General features: G+C 36.4%; 1 long non-coding RNA gene across 2 annotated transcripts in view; it reads right to left on the bottom strand.

The window, feature by feature from the left end:
* Positions 1–19,387, bottom strand: part of LOC116155789 (uncharacterized) — a 94,844-nt gene extending 75,457 nt beyond the window's left edge. For both annotated transcript variants that reach the window (XR_010382049.1, XR_004139672.2), the window contains exons 1-2: positions 19,347–19,387; positions 19,155–19,243 (exon numbers count right to left, since the gene is read on the bottom strand). This is a non-coding gene — a long non-coding RNA (uncharacterized LOC116155789). The remainder of the gene's footprint in view (positions 1–19,154; positions 19,244–19,346) is intronic.
* Between the last annotated feature and the right edge of the window lie 1,807 nt (positions 19,388–21,194).

Here is a 21,194-nt window from a genome sequence, read left to right as displayed (position 1 = left end):
TTACTGCAGCCCTAGCAAACTAATACATCCGCTTTCAAGTAAAAAAATATACATGTATCTCTAAGACCTGACAGAAGGCAGCTGGCTTCCATTATAGGAACAACAGTCATCCTCTGGCTGTGCTGCTTGAGTCTTAACAGAGCTTGCAAAGTTGCCAGACTCTAGGAATGCACTTCTCCCCAGCCCTTTCTTCTTTGAAATGACTAATCAAAGGCTCCTCCACGTTCTCTTTACTCAGAATCTCCTTTCTGACTGTCTTCCTGACAGATGATCACAAAAGCAGAGCTTGGATCTGAGTAGATCCTGTTACACGCTGCATGAACCTCTAAGATTTCTGCTGTCCCCTCGCACTGTGTCCAGACTCACTGTATCATGCTAACTTTCCACCCATGACTCCAGCACACACACTGTTTGGTAACTGGCCAAGATCTTGGTCCTACTCATTAGATGTGATCACCAGCATAGCAAAGGGACCATTAATGGTGTAGGAGACATGAAGCAGCACACGCATGCCTCAGCTGTACTGCTGGGGACTGGCAGTAACCCACGTGCAGTCTGATCCTTTTGCCTACCAGTAACACACTGCAAAAAGCTCATGTCTGACATCACTACAGCACATGCTTGTACAGAATTTTAGTGACTGAAAAAAGTAGAAAATCATGTCAGTGCTGTAGCTTGGATACCAGGATGAATAAGGGATTGGTAAACTGTTCATGGTGCTCTCAGATCTGCACAGTTCTAGGCCAAGTCAACGGCAGGACAACGGTCAGATGTCTTTTACTCTGCTGTGCTTCTCCTTCACCTAGGAGGAGCTAGAGAGATGACATTAGAGTTTATTTTGTTGTTCTTTGATTTATATCGAGAACACCATGGTATTTTGAGAGAAATATAGTGTATTATATGTTGTCAAGGTACTTACTTGCCATTATATACCCCCTGGAAAAGAAGTAGGCACAACTGGCAATTTGAAAGACACGTTTGAGCCTATCTCACAAACACCGCAGACACACACGAGTCACGGATGTGCAGCCTATTTTTATAAAATGCTAACTTTGTGCGTAAAAGAACTTTTTCTCCAGAAACTGCGGCAAGATTCCTGGTCTAGATATGAACTAAAGCAGCATTAAAAGTGCTGGGGCTCCCCCTAATGATCATCAAGCCAATATTTTTTTTTTTTTTTTTGCTTTTACAAAACATATTTCTTCACACCTTTGGCAAATGGCATTAAACATGCTAATTGACTTGTCTCTCCTTTGCGCAAAATATTCCAATTCCCTGGTGGCCTGGGTTCAGAGTGTCCCATAGGGATGCTGATTGCAATTTGTTTAAACCTGAAATCCTCATGTTCTCTCCAAAGCTGCTTCTCTGCCTGCATTCCCTTTCCTGGTAGATTTTACTCAGTCCCCAAAGCCAGCAGTTGGAAGTCATCTTAGTAGTGTCCTTCTCCTCCTAAATGCACATTTTGTCCCCTCATCCTAAGTTTGGATGCTTCTGTCCTGAGAGTCACCTGCGTCACTGATCTCAATAATCACGAGGTCCTCCACGCCTTTTTCCCTGCTTCGCTGTCATTCTCTGTTCCCACAGCTTTTCCTCCTCACTGCTGTCACGTGTTACTCTCATTTATCTTTTCACCTCTCTTCACGTCGGTACTCACTCAAAATAAATGTTTCGATACCTCCCTTTTGCCTACATGTAAAACCCTTAACCAATCATGATCTGATTTAAACTATTTTCCTGGTTACCACTGAAGAAAAAAGAGACTGGATCACCAAAGGCAACATCTGTTAGAATGATGAGAAATTATCTTCACTGGTTTCTCATTTTTTTCAAAATTCCTCATAAATTTTCTTGCTGTTGTAAAAGTGGCATCATCATGAGTGTCACAGACACTTTTCTAATGATAATGAAAGAGTGAATAAAACCTACTGGTTCAGAGGGAGATGAGACTGTATGCTTTTAGATCATGATGAATAGCAATTTTTTCCCCTTTAGTACCTTCTTGCACGGTATTATTCCAATTCAAGGCATGAATTACTCTCCTTTGTTAATTTCTATACCTTGTATTCTTCAAAATTCGGCTGATTTTTACACTTTAAAATAACATGTAGAGAATGTGTTACTTCTGCTTTACTAGCCCTTAAAGATTTAAAAGACCCAAGGACCATGTTTCACTGTCCTAGACTCATTTATCTCACATCATGATATCCATATTTAAATTATAAAAGTTTTGTAGTCACACAGAAGCCACAGGCAGACACTGGCAAAACATAGGATGGTTTATGTGCCCTCAGTATCTGGATGACACAGTGATAATCCCTCGTCTTTGCTTTGTGGACATTTGGCTTGCATTTCTCTCAGGTAGTACATCCCTGGGTCTTATTTATATAATTATTATGACAAGTCCTTAGGTTCTATTTCAATTTAACTATTAAATGTCTTCATATTAAGCAATCAAAAGAAAAGCTTATTTACCTTAAAGAGATATTCTTAAACTCCAGCTACTATTTTGGCATTATTGGTTTTAAAATACAGTAATAGTACACTGAAATTTACTCCTTGAACACCCCCACACACAGAAACACACACAGCACTATTAATATTTCATACTTTTGGAAGAGAATGTGAGAAGCGATGTTGGGCAAATCATGAACACCCCTAAATATAAGGCAAGAGACATAAGACCATAAATAGAAGGAATCTTTTGGAAAATTCATGGAAGTCTGAATAAGGGAAAGTTTTATCAAACAAAAATATTACTATGTTGATATTCAAGAACTTGCATTATAAAGATGATTTCTGGTTTTGGCTAAAATTTTTGTCCCTTTTGCACCAATCATGGATGTTTTTTCAGGTCTGCTGTGCTTGGACTTCAAGAGTGAGATCTGGAGAAGGATGATAACCAAAGCGCACAGCAGAGACTGACTAAGGAAGGGCTTTTCAATAGCCTGGAGAAAACAGGTTGTGTTACACTGTTGAGCGGTTTCATGCAAACACATTTTTTAAAAATAAATGATTAGATGTTTGATCAGTCAGGATAAGTTTAGTTTTCTATATGATGTTCGTAGACTTTCCCTTCCTTTAGTACTGACTCCATCTCTCTCCTTCCCTTCCCCTGCCTCCTTTTCCTCTCTGCCTCCGCCCTCCTATTCCCTTCTCTCTCTTCATCTTCCTTCTCCTCCTTCTCTTCCACTCTCTTCTTCTCTCCGTTCCTCTCCCCACACACTCCCTCCTGCTCCTCTGTTCTTTCTACCTTCTTTCCTTTCTGCTATAGATTTTATTTGAGAATTAGGCCAATAATTTTACTTCCATTTATTTGGATAAAATGCTGACCTACAGATTTATTTATTCTCATACAACATAGCACTGCTTTTAACCATGTGAGCCACATATACTTGAGAAGATGCTTTCCCTGCTGCCAGGTATAGCAGTCTGCTTAGAAAGAGGCATATGAGGAGAAGGTAATGATAGCTGTTGATTCTTTTATCCAGTAACCCTTATGCAATATAAGACAGCAAAGAAAACTTGGAGATTATTATAATAGAAACTAGTAAATCATGCTAAGATATCTTGTCTTTGTATTATTTTACCCAAGGCTTAAATCATAAATCACTACATCTGTGGTGTAGTCAGTATACAGTTAATAAAAATATATAATAGCAGAATAAAATGTCAATTCTTATAACTTTTAAAAAGAGTACTCAAAAAAGAAAATATAAGGATAGCCTCTAGATTGGTTCGACTGCATATTTAGCATCATTTGATGTTCCAAAATTAAAATTATAGCAATTATCGATAAATCAGTAACTGGTGGCTGTACCAGAACCGTGTGATTAATTAACTTGCTTCTTTGTTCTCCACCTGAGAACCAGAGTGCTTTTGACATTCCCTTGGCTATTGTTCTTTTTATGTTAAAAATGAAATATTTAGACTTAGCCTACTTTTTCAAGTTTTCATGTAAACAAAAATTGGTAGTTTTTCAAAATAACTGAAACATAATTAAAGAATTGGCTTGGAATGTTCAAAATCTGAAAAACCAAAGTTGATTGAACAACTGAAACTTTATTTCAAATGGCAGAGGGAGATCTAAATAATTTTTTTCCTTAATTTCCTGATCTTAAAGAGAAAGGATGTGCCCCAGTGAATCATTCTTTCTTTTTAAGATGAGAAACTGCTTCATAATAGAGTTACTGCTTCTCAGTCTGAAACAGTCCTAAAATTAGAAATTTTTAGTATAATGAACATCTTAAGAGTTCTGACCACTTTGGAAAATGCAAAGGTGCTATTAACTGTGGGGAAAAAAATCATGTATGCATAATTTAACTGGTCATGTTACAGAAAAGTCCTCAATAGAGTAAAACACTTGAGGGCCATAATAAGGGTATGGCAGCTGTACGTACCAAAGTAACACCATCAGGAGACGCTAATAACTCAAAGACAGAGCGTGGATAAGTAGTTTTACAAAAAAAAAAAAAACTTAATCATTTCATACCTGAAAAGCTGGTTTTGGTTACCTATTGCTATATAACAAACTATCTCACACCTTAGTGGCTTATAACACCATTTTATACTCTTCCATGAGAAAAAAAGAGTTGGAACAATGAAAGAAACAATTATATGCAGTTCTAATTCTATATGTACTTATAAAAATATCTGAAACTGTTCCCTCATGTCAATAGAGCATTTTGCAGATTTTCAACTATTTCCACAAACTTAGTAACACAAGCTATACATAGTAGACTTGTAAGATAAGGAAAGCAGGTACTAGGTGTCTGTTAATGTTTTATAAACGTAGGTCCTGATGCTCTGAGAATTTGTGACTTACCCTAAGTTAAACTTAGCTTTATGTTTGTATGGTTTGTTTAGTTCAGTCATCAAATATTTGAGATCACTGTATGTACCATCCTCACCACTGGAATCAGAATTGCGAAAAACAAAACAAAAGTTGAATGCCACTATGTAGGTCTTAAGTCTGCTCTTGGTGGTATGGAGAACAGTCAATACAGATGGACATATACAGATTATATGATATTTTAGAAAGTAGGAGGTCCTAGAACAGGGTAAGTGAGCCTGGATGTGTTGGTGGGGCAAATTGCAAGGTTATTTAGAGTGGTCAGGATAGCCCTGCTGGAAATCCCAGAATTTGAGCAAAGATTTGTAGGATAGATAGAGCATGTGGAGGTATCTGGAGGTACCCGGAGGAAGAGCAGTCCAGGTGATGGAGCAGCCTGTGACCTGAGCCTGAGTGAAGAATGTGATGAGGCTGTCAAGGGACATTACAGTCAGCATTGATAGAGAAAAGTACATTTGAGGACAGTCATGGCAATGGAGGACAGAAATGTTAATGTTAGCCAAGATATGTAGGGCCTCAGGCTTTTTTAAATTAATTTTTAATGTCAAGGAATATATACCCTTCTTGAAATAAGGGGGAAAGGAAAATATTTGGGCTCATGGAACTTCGAGATGTCATGGTCAGCTGGGCCCAGGGGCTCAAATTATGCCATCTGTTTTTTCTTTTTCCCGTTTCCCTCTCTGATGACATTAAACTCTGCTTGTGCTATTTTGGGGTTGCTTTATAAAGCCTGAAGATGGTCACTAGCAGCAGTTGTGGCTACCAGTTTAAACCTCCAATAAAAGGAATTTGTTCCTGGTGATCATGTATCAATATAATTGAAGTACCTCCATTGACTCTGCTTAGTCATTTTCTCATCCATTGAAACACTCACTGTTGGCAGTGCGATGCAGCACTACAATGTGACAAGCCTAGATTTTACCTAACAACTCCTACATCCTGGGTGAGAGGCTGAAGCTGATATCCACCAGAAACACACAGAACTCATTCCGCAGTAGGTGAGTTTCCACAATAAAAGGGATGCTGGGAAGACCAGATGAATCTGTCAATCTGTACTTCAATTTCCCAGTCAATGGAGTGAAATCACATATGTCTTCTGATTCTAAATCTTGTCTTTTTTTCCCATCTGCAAGGACATTATTATTGATACATATGTAACCCTCAGTACTCTCCAGGGTTATATCTGTTGATATAACTGACTGGCTGTATACTTTCTTCATGACACAACGTTTCACAATCTCATGTGTCCACATCCTTTCTGAAGTCACACGCACAAGTAATGAGTATGTTGTCGCCAAATCGGGGAAATTCTCAGTTCAGACAGTGTAGACATAAATAGCACTAATCCCTTTCCTACACTTTCGAACAAGTACTCAGAATTGCACTCTATCCCTACAATAGAAATCTGAGTGTAGAACTAAATCCTTAGCAGATAAGACATACAAGATACAGCATTCTTTGAAAAAGTTATTCCAGATCCCCAGCCTTGAACTAAGACTGCACATGATAATGACTCTGTAGAGATCACACCTGTCCCTCGTAAGATGCAGGGCTTCATCACGTGACGATGGGCTGTGACAGGGCCAGGTCTTATGGTTACGTGGGTCACAGAAAGGGCCTTCAGTAGGTGTGTTCAGTAGGAGCTCTGGAGACCTGCAGGAATCTCGCTTTTCAAGTACATGTCTGGGCACTCTTGTCTCTATACTAATGGCTTTAGAGCATGGAGCTTTTAGAGTAAGAGCTTCAGTACTCCCTTGGATGGGACCCCAGATGAATATGGGCTATCTGAATTCAGCTCCATGGTATTTTTACAACTAGACATGTTGACTTTCTATAGGGAAAATTAGGAATATATCCTATGGAATTTACCTTAGGTAATAAGAGGGTTGTGGGAAATAATCTAAGTTGCTGCTGCTTGCAGAAATTTTGGTCCCTGCTTTGTTCTGTTTTCTCTGTGTGTATCAGAAAAGAAGAGTGAAATGAGGGCAATGCTGAGCTAATAAGTTTCAACTGGAAAACAATTATAAACAGCTAATTTGTTAGCTCAGAATTTGTTTATTCACTGAAACTGAAGACTAAAGTTGAAATTCAAAAGATTGAATCCCTTTCTCCTTTATACTCTGTATCTTCCTAAATCATGTAAAACTAAATTTTCAGTTACCCCTTCAGTCTGAAACTTGAACCTCTGCAATGCTACTTTTTTAACAATGCCAAAAAAAATTGGTATTACAACTTTGTCATCATAATTTTGTCATAATAGACTCTGACTGAGGTCATTAACCTGTATTATTTCTGAATATAACAATGATGAACAATTTCAGGCAAGTAATTCTGAGGGGTAAATAAGAGGTCACATGATTCATTCACATTCACGCTGGGCCCTGAATTTATTCATGGAATCCTGAATCTTGGCGAATTCCAAAATATCCAGAGACTTAAGTGATTTCTTCCCCCTGCACGCTAATTCACTTTCAGGTGATTAATAAGACGGCATAGTGAAATACTTCAAAGTATCACTCTTCTAGTTGCTGGAGAGAGATTCATCAGTTTGCATTAAATCCAACTGTATTTGGAATTGAGTCACTTTTTACCAGGAAAAAAAAAAAAAAAACTCCCCCTTTGCAACAAATACTGAATACTTTGTTTTCTCAAGATCAGCACAATTGACATTTGGGGCTGGGTAATTCTTTGTTGTATGGGGCTGTCCTGTGCATTGCAGTTTGTTTGTCAAGTTCCCTGAACTCAGTCCACTATGTGCTAATGTAACAACCCCCAGCAGCTCGTGTACACACACATACACACCCCACATACACATTCAATTGTGACAACCAAGCCTATCTCCAGACAGTAAGTTTTCTCCTGAGGAGATAGTCAACCCAGGTTGAGAACCATGGCTCTGAAATTATGGCTAACGTCATAAACAAAAGGTGCAGGTACACATTTTTCAACCTGAAAGTAAACTTAAATGTTATTTAGCCTATTAACCCTTCTATTACAGATGACTAGTTTAAATAACAGACAGGCTTACGGAACTGACTGAGGCCACACAGGGCTGGGATTTGAACCTAGCTTTCCCAGCGCTTTTCTAAATGTCTTGTCCACCGTAGGGAGAAGAGCAGCATGGCACGGAAGCCAACGCTATTTCCTATTCATTGATGTAAGAAATTGTGCAAGTCACTCAAACTGATAGTTATTTTGGTAGTTAATCCCTGTTTATGTAAAAGTACTTAATTTTTTTAATGTATATAAACTTTCCTTGTGAAACTAAAATATTCAAATATGATGTTGGCTTTGGTTAAAACCCAAATATCAATGCATCAGATATTAATATAAAATAATAAAAATGAGGCTCACTTACTAGATAATCCGGGATATTGTGAAGTTACTTAATCATCTCTGTAAAGTCTCCCTTGCCGTGTGAGGCACCGTATACATAGGTTCTTGGGATTAGAATGTGGACATATTTGGGAACCATTATTCTGCCTGTCCCAGTTTTTATGTGGTATTTTTTCTTACCTACAGGAGAACTGAGACAGATATAATACCTCGGAAATGATCATTTTAATGACGTGATTTACTAAAACCTTATTACACTTAAAAAAAGATTTAGAAGGGAAAGTCTTGATTTTATCAATGCAACGCACTGGACTTTTATATTAAGTCTGACTTTTTTAGAAATACTATTTTAATGGTTTAAGCCAGTCAAGAAAATAAGCTCTGTCTGTTTATACAGGAAGTACACTCTGGTCTTTTATTTCTCTCAAGCCTGAGTATATATTAATTACTGAATTGGTTCTTGATCTTTGTGTAATGGCTTTGTAGGATAGTTTGAAATTCTGTAGTCTGAAAGTATCTCTACATAGCTAAAAAAAAACTTTGCTGAATGTTTTTATCTGAGGATTTTTCACTAAAAGAAACAAAATCTTTTTTTAGAAAGAAACATGCTGTCCAAATACACATAGCCACGTACCCCTAAAGAGATGTAAAAATTATAGCAAAATTGTTCTTTAATTTTAACTAAATGCCTTTGATGTTAACTTACAAAACTCCCAGCATATTACCTGACTAATAGAAAACTTTTAAGACATGGTAAATTAATAACTTACACATAAATGTTCAAGCCAATTGAAACTATTCTTAAATTCACTGTATAATATTTTGCCCATGTAGATGGGATATAATTATAATGATAATATAATACTGAATTACTTTCTCTCAAAATGCTCTTTTATCACTATCACAAATATATACTCTGAAATTTTTAAATGACTACTTTTATTTAAATAAAAAATTTGTCTTTTTCATTTTTTAAATTAAAATGACTGATATATAGAAAAAAAGCACAAATTATAAGCATAGCTCAGTGGGATGAGACAAAATGACACCTGTATAAACAACACACAGGTCTTCAAATAGACTATTAGAGCCTCTCAAAAGCCCCCTCATATCCCCTTTCATTCACTGCCCCTGTCAACTTTTCAAAGTTAACTAATATCTTGGCTTCTAAACCCAAAATTAGTTTTTCCTATTGAGTTTTATGTAAGTGGAATCATGCAATGTGATCTCTTTTGACTTCTTTGACTCACATTATGTTTGTGTGATTTATCCATGTTTCTACAATGTAGCTCTAGTTTGATCATTTTCATTACAGTAGAGCATTGCATTATATAGACACATGTTTATTTTGGTAAATGGCTTAACAGACTTTTCATTAAAACACTGCTGCTAAATGAGTCTACTCAAACAATGGAAATAAGAGCAAAAATAAACAAATGGGACCTAATTAAACTCAAGCTTTTGCACAGCAAAGGAAACCATAAGCAAAATAAAATGACAACCAATGGAATAGGAGAAAATGTTTGCAAATGATGCGACTGACAAAGGCTTAATTTCCATAATATATAAGCAACTCATACAAATCAATGACAAAAAACAAACAACCCAATCCAAAAATGGGCAGAAGACCTAAACAAGCAATTCTCCAATGAAGACATACAAATGGCCAATAGGCACATGAAAAAATGCTCAGTATCACTAATTATCAGAGAAATGCAAATCAAAACTACAATGAGGTATCTATCACCTGACACCAGTCAGAATGGCCATCATCCAGAAGTCCAAGAATGATAAATGCTGGAGAGGGTGTGGAGAAAAGGTAACCCTCCTACACTGTTGATGGGAATGTAGGTTGGTGCAACCACTACGGAAATGGAAATTTCTCAAAAAACTAAAAATAGACTTACCCTATGATCCAGCAATCCCACTTCTGGGTATATCTGGAGGGAACTCTAATTCAAAAAGATACATGCAGCACAATGTTCACAGTAGCACTATATACAATAGACAACACATGGAAGCAACCTAAATGTCCATCAACAGATGACTAGATAAAGAAGTTCTGATATATTTATACAATGGAATACTACTCTGCCATAAAAAAAGAATAAAATGCCATTTGCAGCAACATGGTTGGACCTAGAGATCGTCATTCTAAGCGAAGCCAGGAAGAGAAAGAAAGATACTATATGATATCACTCATATGTGGTATCTGGGGAAAAAAAGGGGGGGGGGGGACACCATGAACTCATTTACAAAACAGAAACAGGCTCACAGAGTTAGTAAACAATCTTACGCTTACCAGGGAAAGGGGGTGGGAGGGGATAAATTTGGAAGTTTGAGATTTACAAATGTTAGCCACTATATATAAACATAGATTTTTTAAAAGGTTCTTTTGTATAGCACATGGAACTATGTTCAATATCTTGTAATAACCTTTAATGGAAAAAATGAAAACAAATACATGCATGTATATGCATGACTGGGATATTGTGTTGTACACCAGAGAAAGACACATTATAACTGACTGTACTTCAATTTAAAAAAGTTAAAAAAAAAAACACTGCTGCTAAGTGAAAAATTATTACGGGAAAATAAATTTCTATTAAGTTGTATTAAGTTGTATCTTGATGTATTCTCCTCTAATTCAAAATATCCAAAATAATTATATGTACATATTAATAAAAGTCAGTTTATATACGTATTTTAGAATGTGGGAAGTATTTTGAAAGGAATAAACATGGAGGCATGATAGAGAGTAGTAGAAATGAGTAGACCATTTCAGATAGGGTGGTAACTTCCTTGAAGCTGACATTTAACCTGGGATCTGAGCAGTGATAAGGTCCAGATATTCAAAGGTGGAGATCAAAAGAAAGTGAACAAATGGGTCCTATATTCAGAAAAGGACTTGGAAAGCTGAGGCAATCAAAATAACCCCCAATATCTGTACTTTGATGAAATCTGCCTAGCTAATTTTGATCTCATGTACATTGAGGCAATTCTCCGTGGGTCTTAAACATTTCTGCAAATTTTCAGAATAGGGGCACCAACTGGCCTTTTATTCTAGACAATTTTTCAAGAATGTTTATGTTAGAATGGAACATAGAGATAGCCAGTACTTAATTCAGATAAGGCTCTCATGGTGCCTACTCTCAGCAAAGTTAAATCTGACATTATATTTTGACTTATCATCTATTGAATAACCACCACCAGCATCAATTTATTTGATTGATACATGTAAGAGTCTAGTTTATGGCCTTGGAAACTGTACCCAAGGGCATTCTCTTCTGTATTGTAGTATCACTGATTCTATGGTTATTTACCCCTCCATAGTTAAGCTTAGTTACATGCATTTCACTCCACATTTTGTACATATTTTAATTTATCTGAGTTTATTACCACATTGCTTTGTGAAATCTGTCTCAGTAGTTTTCCAAAGACAATTAGAAAAACAAATTTAAATTATTAATAAATACTGAAAGAATAAAATTCTCTCTCTCTCTGGGTGGTCCTCTTCTTTTTTAACAACAATATGAATCCATCTTTTACCAATCTGTCTTTTCTAAGGCAACTTGACATTATTTACCAATACTTCATTCCACTTTCTAGAATATGAAAGATAATCAAATTGATTTCCCTTTTCAAAGTGTTGATGGCTTGTGAAATTAGACCCAGGGAGATAGCCTGGAAAAGTGATATTAGCCTCTCTCCAACTCAGGCTTTCTGAATAAACAGTGTTTTCTCCATTTGAGCCATGCTTGCATTTATTTTGTAAGTATCCAATGTCTATATAAAGATAGAAAAATGACAGTCAAGAAGACCAGTACTTTTCAAATGGAAGATATCAGATACTTTGTTCTGAAGAATTGCCTCAGTAAAATCCAGGGATTAAAAAAAATGTTTAGGCATCTCTCTTCCTTATTAAAAGAGGACTTTTACATGACTTTCTATTTATTCATTTAATATTAATATGAATTGAGAAAAAATATTAGTGTAGGGGTAAACTGCATATAAAAAGTTTCATCAGAGGAGAAAATAGTGTGCAACAGCTAGACCCCTTCCCATTATATTGTAAATTCTGGATTTACATGGTTTTCATAATCTGCATGGGTTTAAGCAAAAAAATTGCCAATACGGAGGAGGGTTTGAGATTTACCAGTGTTCTTACGTATAAGTGAATATTTGAGAAGCTATGATATGATTTCACTTGGATGAATATTTTATACTAAAACCAAAATGCCTTCAATAAAGTATTTCACAAGGTGCCAGGAAGAACTTTTGTAAGTCGACAGCATTTCCTGAACGTATAATTCTCCCTAGTTCTAAACAATCTAGGTGGATGACTCTGTCCTTGAAGCCACAACCAAGTCTTTTCAAAAAAGCTTATGCATGATCTGTCCAAGTGAAAGGAGCTGAGCCAACTGTCAGTGTGAATTACCTAGCAGGAATATTATAAGTAATTCAGTTCAGGTGAAATAATGGAAACTCAGATGACTGTCCATTAGCTTAATTGTTTTGGGCCTTCTCTAGCCCTGGAGATATTTTAGAAAGGGCAAACAAATAAATACATGAATAATTTTAAAAGAAGGAAATGAAAACAATGGCAGTTGAAACCTTACCCTATGGGATCAGCTTCAGACTTGTCCCCTGCCTGTACACACAACAGGACACACAGGGTAATGATTGGAACCCTGTCTCAGGCTCTCTAATGCCATCACAACTCACACATGTCAAGCCCATTGCTGCTGCTGACAATATCGTGAGGTGCCAGAAGGATACTGTCAACAACAGCGTCTGAGATTTGCAAACCTTTGTATATCAATAATCTCCAAATTAAACATTCAAGAGAAAGAAGAATTAAATATGAGGTGCATGGCAATTTTTTGAAGGGTTTGAGCATCTTATCAGTGTTCTTGTTTGTTTTAGAATATTCAGATCTTAGTAAAATGATTCCAATGCCTTTTTGGTCATCTACTGCTAATAAAGAATATTGATGACTTGGGGTTTTGGAGGCATAATGGCAATAAAAGATGCTTAAAATGATTAAATGGTATAGTCACCTCTCCCAGTTCAATAATGGCTACAGATAACGGGAACTGAATGTGCTTATAACACTTTTGCTCAATCTCAGGCTCTGTCTTCTTGGGAGGTAGTACTGCACACATTTGTATGCACACACACATACACACACATACACACACACCTTTACACTGCAATTCTTCACTCAGTAAACATCTAAAAATACTTTGTATTTCAGGTACAGTCCTAAGTTCTAGGTGGGAAAAATGAATAAGGCAAGGTCATTGCCATACAGAGACTTGTAGCTGAGTTACTTCCTATTCTATTCTCTTAACTAATTGAAACAATTAGGGTTCAAATATCTTACTACAGTAAATCAGATTTTTTAATCCAATTGAACATCTCACTATATAGCATATTTACTAACACTTTGGGTATTTCAACATTATCTCTTCCCCTTGCCTTCTTGATGTATACTTGACAAATACAACTGTATATGTTTAATATATACAGTGTGATGATCTGATATATGTATACATTGTGAAATGATTACCACAATAAAGCTAATGAACACATCCATCATCTCACATACTTACCACTCGTGTGTGTGTGTGGTAACAGTTAAGCTCTACTCTTAGTAAATTTTAAGTATACAGTACAGTATTATTAACTATAGTCCCCATGCTGTGCATTAGATTCCCCAAAACTTACTTATTTTAATTTTTTTACCCTTTGACCAACTGCACTGTTTTCCCCAACCCCCAGGCCCTGGCAATCACCATTCTACTCTCTGTTTCAATGACTACAACTGTTTTAGATGTCGTATCTAAGTAACACCATACGGTATTTGTATTTATCTGTCTGGACTATTTCACTTTGTATAATGCCCTGCAATTTCATCTATTTTCTTGCAAATGGCAGGGTTTCCTGAATAACATTCCAATGTATATAGATACCACATTTTTCATCTTTTAAAAATGATAAGAGTAGCATCTACGATTATTTACTATTTAAAGGAGTGAAGATACTGTGCTAAGAACTTTGTATAAAATGTTCATTTTTTCAACAAACATTTATTTGTGTCTACTCTGTGCTAGAAACTAGTGTAGGCTAGGGCTTCACATATACTTTCAAATAGAAAATCCAAGCCTTAGTCAAATAAGTTTTGATTAACCTCCAGCTCTCATAACCGATTGTGACAGAAGGAAATTCTATATAACTCCAAACTCCTCTACTTTTTTTTTAAACACACTGTGAAATGAAAAAGTGTATGAAAACCTATAATTCCCAGCAAGCCCTACCAGGAGTGCTCTTTCTCTCTTTATAGTCTCTAGCAATTTCATTGTTAGAGCAAAACCCCACAAAAATCAAATTTTTACTTGAGATCCCAGTTTCTTCTAAATCATTATTTTCTAAGAGGTGCAATTTCTTTCTATGTCCTTTTTCTTCTAAATAATTTTAAATTTACAGAAAAGTTTTAAGACCTAAAAAATGTCTAAAACCAAGACTCTTCAAGCCGGAACTTCTAAAATTATTCTTTTTACATAAATGTATCTGCTCAAAAGTATTTAGACTATAAAAAGAGTCACTGGAATTTAAAGCATAAATGAAACAATAAATAGAAAAGTCAAAGATAAATGTGAGCAAGTCACCCAAAACATAAGAGCCAAAGACAGGCTTGGAAATTGGGAAAACAAAGGCTAGAAAATTAGAGGATCAATTTAGGCAGTATAACTTTCAAAAAGTCTTACTGAAGCGACCTTTCTGGGAAGGTGATGGAACCCTTTCAGTGAGAGCTTAAGAGACATGGTAGAGAAAAGGAAAAATTCCAATAAGCAAACTTTAATATGACCTTTGGAAATAAAATGGAACTCAGTTGTGCTTGTACGACACCATCTCACATAATCAGTGGCTGTCTCCCACCTACGCCTTGTCATGTTCAGTGGAAATACAGAGATGAGGCAGGGGAGGGAAAAGGCCAGGTCAGTCCTCCTGACTTCTGAGGATCCAAACTGCCCTGAGGGGATAGATTTTCTTTCCTATGGAACGTGGGAGGAGAGCTGCCAATAGTAACACAGCCCTGTAAGCAGGCAGAGAAGGGGTGGGATTTCTCTCAGACCTGCTTCTTTTGCTTCCTTTTTTTAAATAGGCAAAGTAAAACAGCATTTAAAATTACAATAAAACAAACAAGCAAAACCCCCTAACACCTTTCATACCGCAGTATATAAGCCATAATATTTAACACTTAGATTTTAATAGCCTCTGGGAGAAAAAGATGGCTTAAATTTCCTGTTTCCTGCATGGCCCACATCTGGTCAACATGACATGCTTTCCTTGCTCTGCCCCTGCTGGGTGGGCAGTTAATGCCCCCACAGTCCTCTGGCACAGAACGTTTGTGCTTCCCCTCTTGTGAGTCAGGCACTGGTCCACAGGGTCCCCCAACTGCAGGAGGCACACAACAAGCAACCTTCCGGGATTCCCACTGAAGAACCCTTCAGTAATTTTGGAGTTAGAAAGTAGTACCCTCAACCCTTTCAGTCAGTGGGATTTGCTTAGGGCGCTCTGGGAGAGATTTCTTGAAGAAGATAAAATTTGTAGAATATATAAAATTCTGGCAAATATTAAAAGGTACACTGTATGACTGGGGAGCACTGAATTAGTGTTAGGTACAAAAAAGAAGACTTAAGTAAATGAAAATAGGCCATTATTATCACAAAAGGAAAAAAATGCTGGAAGGAAAAACAAAGCAACCCTTGCATAGTGCATGACTGAGCTCTGAATGCTTTCATTTAGTCATAATATGATAAACATGAATATTCACTTAATCAAAATTATGATATATTATTTCAAGAGGATGGGAGCTCAAAAGTGTGCACATGTGTGATGCGGCCGGAAGATGAAAGAAGCAAAATTCTCATTTTCCATAGTGGGAAGCCAACAGATAAATCCTATTAATAACAAACCAAGAAAGAGCAATAGAAGCATGTTATTTAGAGAGATGGAGAGATCTTAAAAGAATCAGCAAATATAGTCAAAAGTGTTTGCATCTGTGCAACAGGAAGTGGGCTGGAAAAAAAGCACAGGAACCATTTGACACTTTAAACTGCATGAATATGTAAGTTTGAATAAGTAAAAAGTAGACTGAAAAATTCTACACTATATATATTGAAATCTAAATCACATTCTGGTTGGGACTTTAAGAATACAAAACTAAAAATATTTACTTTCCATAAATGAAAAAAAAAATCTTTTAAAGCTACCTCAAAAAAAAATCAAAAATAAATAAATAAAGCTACTTCAGTTGAAATGTGGAATATTTACTGTAGAAACTGTAACCATGTGCAGTGGCAGTAAATCTGGCCAGAACAAAAAAGGACTGGATGTAAAGAATTCAGAATTACATGCCTAATAAGTCACTTATGAAATATTGAAAAGAATCTGCCCCATAGGAAAATGTCATGGAAAGTGTACTGGCCCCACTTCACAGCTAGCTGCACTACAGACAATCCTGGGAGACGTCACACATCAAAGCTGTGTCCTGCAACGTTGCTTTCAAACTAACATTCATAGCAAGACTAACAGTAAAAAGAACATTCATCATCGGTGACTTTAGCAAGTTCGTCTGTAATGATATGAAAAAATTTTAGTTGATTTCCTTATGGAAACTACTTTTGGATATTTTAACTTCAGTTATAAATGTATTGGTGATTTCAAAAAACTTAAATGCGCATAGTATTATACAATTTTATACATATTTTATAATGCTGCCTGATTTACTTGGTCATGGAGCTGTAAGTCTTGACCTAAGGAAATATCAATTAACGTTTTTAAATGGATAGATTTTTAAAAATGAATGAATAACTGCCAGATTTCTAAACACTAGAGACCTCAATTTGTCCAGGCTAGACATAACCCTAGGATATAGAAACCAAATAGAATCAATGACATTCTTTGAACATTTTAACCTAAACTTTCATTCAGCTTTCAGATTCCACCAATCTGATGGGACAGCAAGGCAGGACTAGAATCCAACTCAAAAATTCAAACAGCAGGAAGGAAATGTACCCAAAGGCCCGAAGGAGAGCTTGCCTAGGTCACCCTAGGGATTCCATATCCATTTTAACTCATCATCAGTATGAGAAAAACCACATACACAAATTCTACTCCCACAGTCTCTGACCTTTACACCTATTATCAGCAATATCCAAACTCTCCTTTCAGGTTCTGGATCTGGGATCCATGAACCCCAACATCAGGGTAGTAAGTCTCCCAGGGGTGTAGAAGGAGTGGGAAGGGCACCCTAATCTTATCACAATAAGAATGAGAAGATTTTAATCCATTGAGGCTAGCAGGTATTCATATTTGGGGGAGGGGGGAGCATATACATTGCACAACTCTTCCTAATGATCACAACTGGGTGCAAAGAGAACCTCAAAAATCCTCAGTGGCAGGCTTCTGAGCCCTGATCATTTGTCTTGGAGAATAAAATCAACCAACCAACCAACAAACTTAGACGGATTCACTGACAGCATTGTTTCCTGAGGAGCACAACACTGCAAGCCCTGGGCATTATATCCCAAAATGCGTAAAACTTAAAATATATATAAATTAAAGCCAGAAAAAAGAAAACAACACACTTAATGGTCAGCAAAGTTCTTATTGAACTGCCAGTCTACAAATCACCAGGACAGATCCCATCCTGTGCTCCAAGCCTTTCCTCAACACTCTGTTCTTTATGCTAAAACTTTTATGGAAATATCCCTCCCAATTCCCACAGCCTGCCATACATACTAGGTTAAAACAGACCTGAAATGTGCATGCACGCACACACACACACGTGCGTATGCATTCACAGATATAGATACATACATACATACATACACACACACACACACACACACACACACATACATACAAGAAGACAGATCAAAATGGGTCTTTTGAGATATAGCTGCTAAACTACCATACAAAAGATATTCCTATCTAAAAATGGGGAGTCAAAATATTTGAGAAATGTAATTCATACATATGCAACTAATCAAAGGTAAGTTCACGCTGTAGATAGACTGCAATGGGGGAAGAGATTCTTTCTAACATACTTCAAATTATATAGTATGAGCCATTAACATGTCTAACTACTCATGCCATCAATTCTTCCATGACTGCCATTAGTCATTTCATTACAACCATCTGCAGAGAGGCGGAGACAAACTGGGGTATGAATACCAACACACATTTGTGTGCCTCTATTTGGGTTACTTAATGTCTCCTGGACTCAGTTTCATTATCTAAAAATGGGGATAGTTATAGAATATAAATATGTATATAGTATATGAAGTATAGAGTAATAAAATATTACTATAATATTGTTCTAAGTATTTAATCAGGAATATATATATTATTATATATATATAAAATGTATCACAATCTTTCCAATTTATCAAGGACTCAAAATGAAACTATGTGGCAAACCTGTGTCACCATTAACGGTGCTTACTTTGGTACTCCAGACATTATTAAAATGGGACTTGAAATACGGCAGCACAGTGTTAATCATTAGCTATCTAGCTGATAGCAGGGTCGGTCAGGGCTAAGATACAGGACAAGAAAGGATGTAAATTAGTAAAAATTCAGAAAATACCCCAAAGCAAATACCATCTACTTTACACATTTTCAGTTGGCTGGTAAAGGATAACTGCAGTACCTTTTTTTCAATATTTAAAAGAGCAAGTCTGAAATCCCAGGTAGGGAGAAAGTTGAAGACTTCAAAGCACTTTCAGACCAAAAGTAATTGTCTAGAACACACTTTGCCCAGTAAGCTCCTCAGTGTGAGTCAGCGTGTACAGATGAAATACTTACCATCTCAGATCAGAAAGGAAACTACTTTTTCTGAGACTGAAATATATCAAAAAGTTACTAGTATGTTTGGCATTAAAGATTAGTTAGTTACCTTGTACTCCTTGAACTTCTTCCACCAAGGAACAAAGGACCAAAGGACCAAAGGTAGTGGAGGTCTTCAGGAATTAGAAGTACTTCTTCCTGGAAAATATTAAACAATAGTAGAAGTGCAATTAATAATAATCACTACCTTGGTGAGTTTTTCTATTTTAGGCACTATACAACCTGCTTTACAAAGACTTACTTAATACTCCCAACAACCTCATGAGTTAACTCATGAAGAAGCTTAGACTAAGAGAAAACATGTAACATGGTTACAACCAAGCAGATGTGAAACAGTAGATAAGGATTTGAAATTGGCTCTGAGTGCAAAGCTTTCAATGTTAATCATTCAACAAGCAAACATTTTGAGTTGTATTAACAAATGTTATTTTGGTAAGACTCATCCTGACTATGGTTGTCTGGATAACATTTGTTAATAAATCGCTCTTTTTCTTTCCCTCTCAATGGACATTTATAGATAATATAGCTACAGAGTGGCTAGCAATTAATATATGTACAATTTTTTTCTGGAAATGAATAAAATAACCCCACATCATTTAAAAAACAATACAAAATTATTCTGTACCTGAATGTTATAATGATGAAATAAGAAACAACACCTTGAGGTTAAAATCTCCTTGAATACCTAATTTCAAAAGTGCTGTTTACTGAATGAGATTATGAACGCTGAAAATTTACCTCATACTCTGCTTACTAAAGGCATTTATTAGGCCAAGGTGGCTGCTGACACACTCATAAAAGGCTCTTCTTATAAAAACACAGTACAAGAAACCAGTGAAATCAAATGGTTCATAAAAATGTTTCCTTACGTGCAACTCAAAAAACAGATTTGCTACACATGTAATTGTCTCAAAGGGCAAGCTCAGTGCAGAGTTCAGGTAGGAAGAAGTTAATCAGTGTGGCCAATGTGGTAATCCCTAGTTTAAAAATAAAAATAAAAGTTGCAGACTGGGCAACTCACTATGATTGAGAGGATCAAACTGAAGTGGTGTTGAGTTCATTCCCGAGTGGGAAGAAGTGGACAGCTGCTCTAGTGCACGGGAAAGTGCCCTGGGTGAGAGGGCGGTGGTACCTGGGCAAGGCCCTGGCCTTTCTGGACCTCAGGTTCTTCATTTGTGCCACAAAAGCATCAAGACTCCTTGTCCTTTGGAGTTTATAGATCTTTTGGAGATTTTGGTGAGAACAGTGTGCATACTCACATACTTGTGAAGTTTCATACAAAATCTGGGTCCTTGGTGCTGAGAACGCCCTGCCAACCACTGATCTGATTTTTCTCACTGTATCTGTAAGACTTTCCTACTTTTGTTTTTCTTTTTATACCTCTCCATACCTTAACAGTCTCTTCCTGAAAACTGGATAATTTATTAAATCAATGGGTGAGGGTTCATAATCCTTCTACCAGTAAACATCTACTTATTGTCTCACAAACAAGGCTCTTTTTACAGGAAGTACATCAATCTCAAGTTATAACTTTAAAAGTGTATACTTTACAAACTTTGATAAAATCATGCAATTACTATTACAAGTAGCAGGGTCCTTCAGCAGCCATTAATTCATACAACATATTCGGCTGCCTGTAAACACAGAACTCATAAAGCTCCTTAGTTTTCCTGGGTCTCAAGTTCCCATAACAGGAATCATTCTCTTGCTTTATTTTGAGAATAAAGGTATGTAATGTTAATTTATCATCCTGAAGTAGAGACAAATGTTTGGTCCTCATCAATGAGGGGCAATTTGATTCCATTATACAATATGTTTCTTCTTTCTTTTGCATTATATTTTAGAGAATTATATTCTTGGCTTATTTTTATTGTTGTTGAATTTGAATCCTAATAATTTTAGGGTATAAAAATTAAGTTAAAATTAAACGTCTCAAGCCTCAGAAAGCAAGATGGTATCTATAGTTCCTTTAGTAAAAGAATAAAGGAAAAAGTTAACAATAACATGGTCTGAATTACTTATCAACTATGGAGACCTAATACCTGAATTCAATCCCACTATTTATCTAAAACATCTACAGACACTCTAT

The sequence above is a fragment of the Camelus dromedarius genome, chromosome 8, assembly GCF_036321535.1.
Source record: "Camelus dromedarius isolate mCamDro1 chromosome 8, mCamDro1.pat, whole genome shotgun sequence".
In the NCBI taxonomy this organism is placed as follows: Eukaryota; Metazoa; Chordata; class Mammalia; order Artiodactyla; family Camelidae; genus Camelus; species Camelus dromedarius.
Note: the sequence above shows the minus strand (reverse complement) of the source record. Positions and strands in the feature narration are given on the sequence as shown.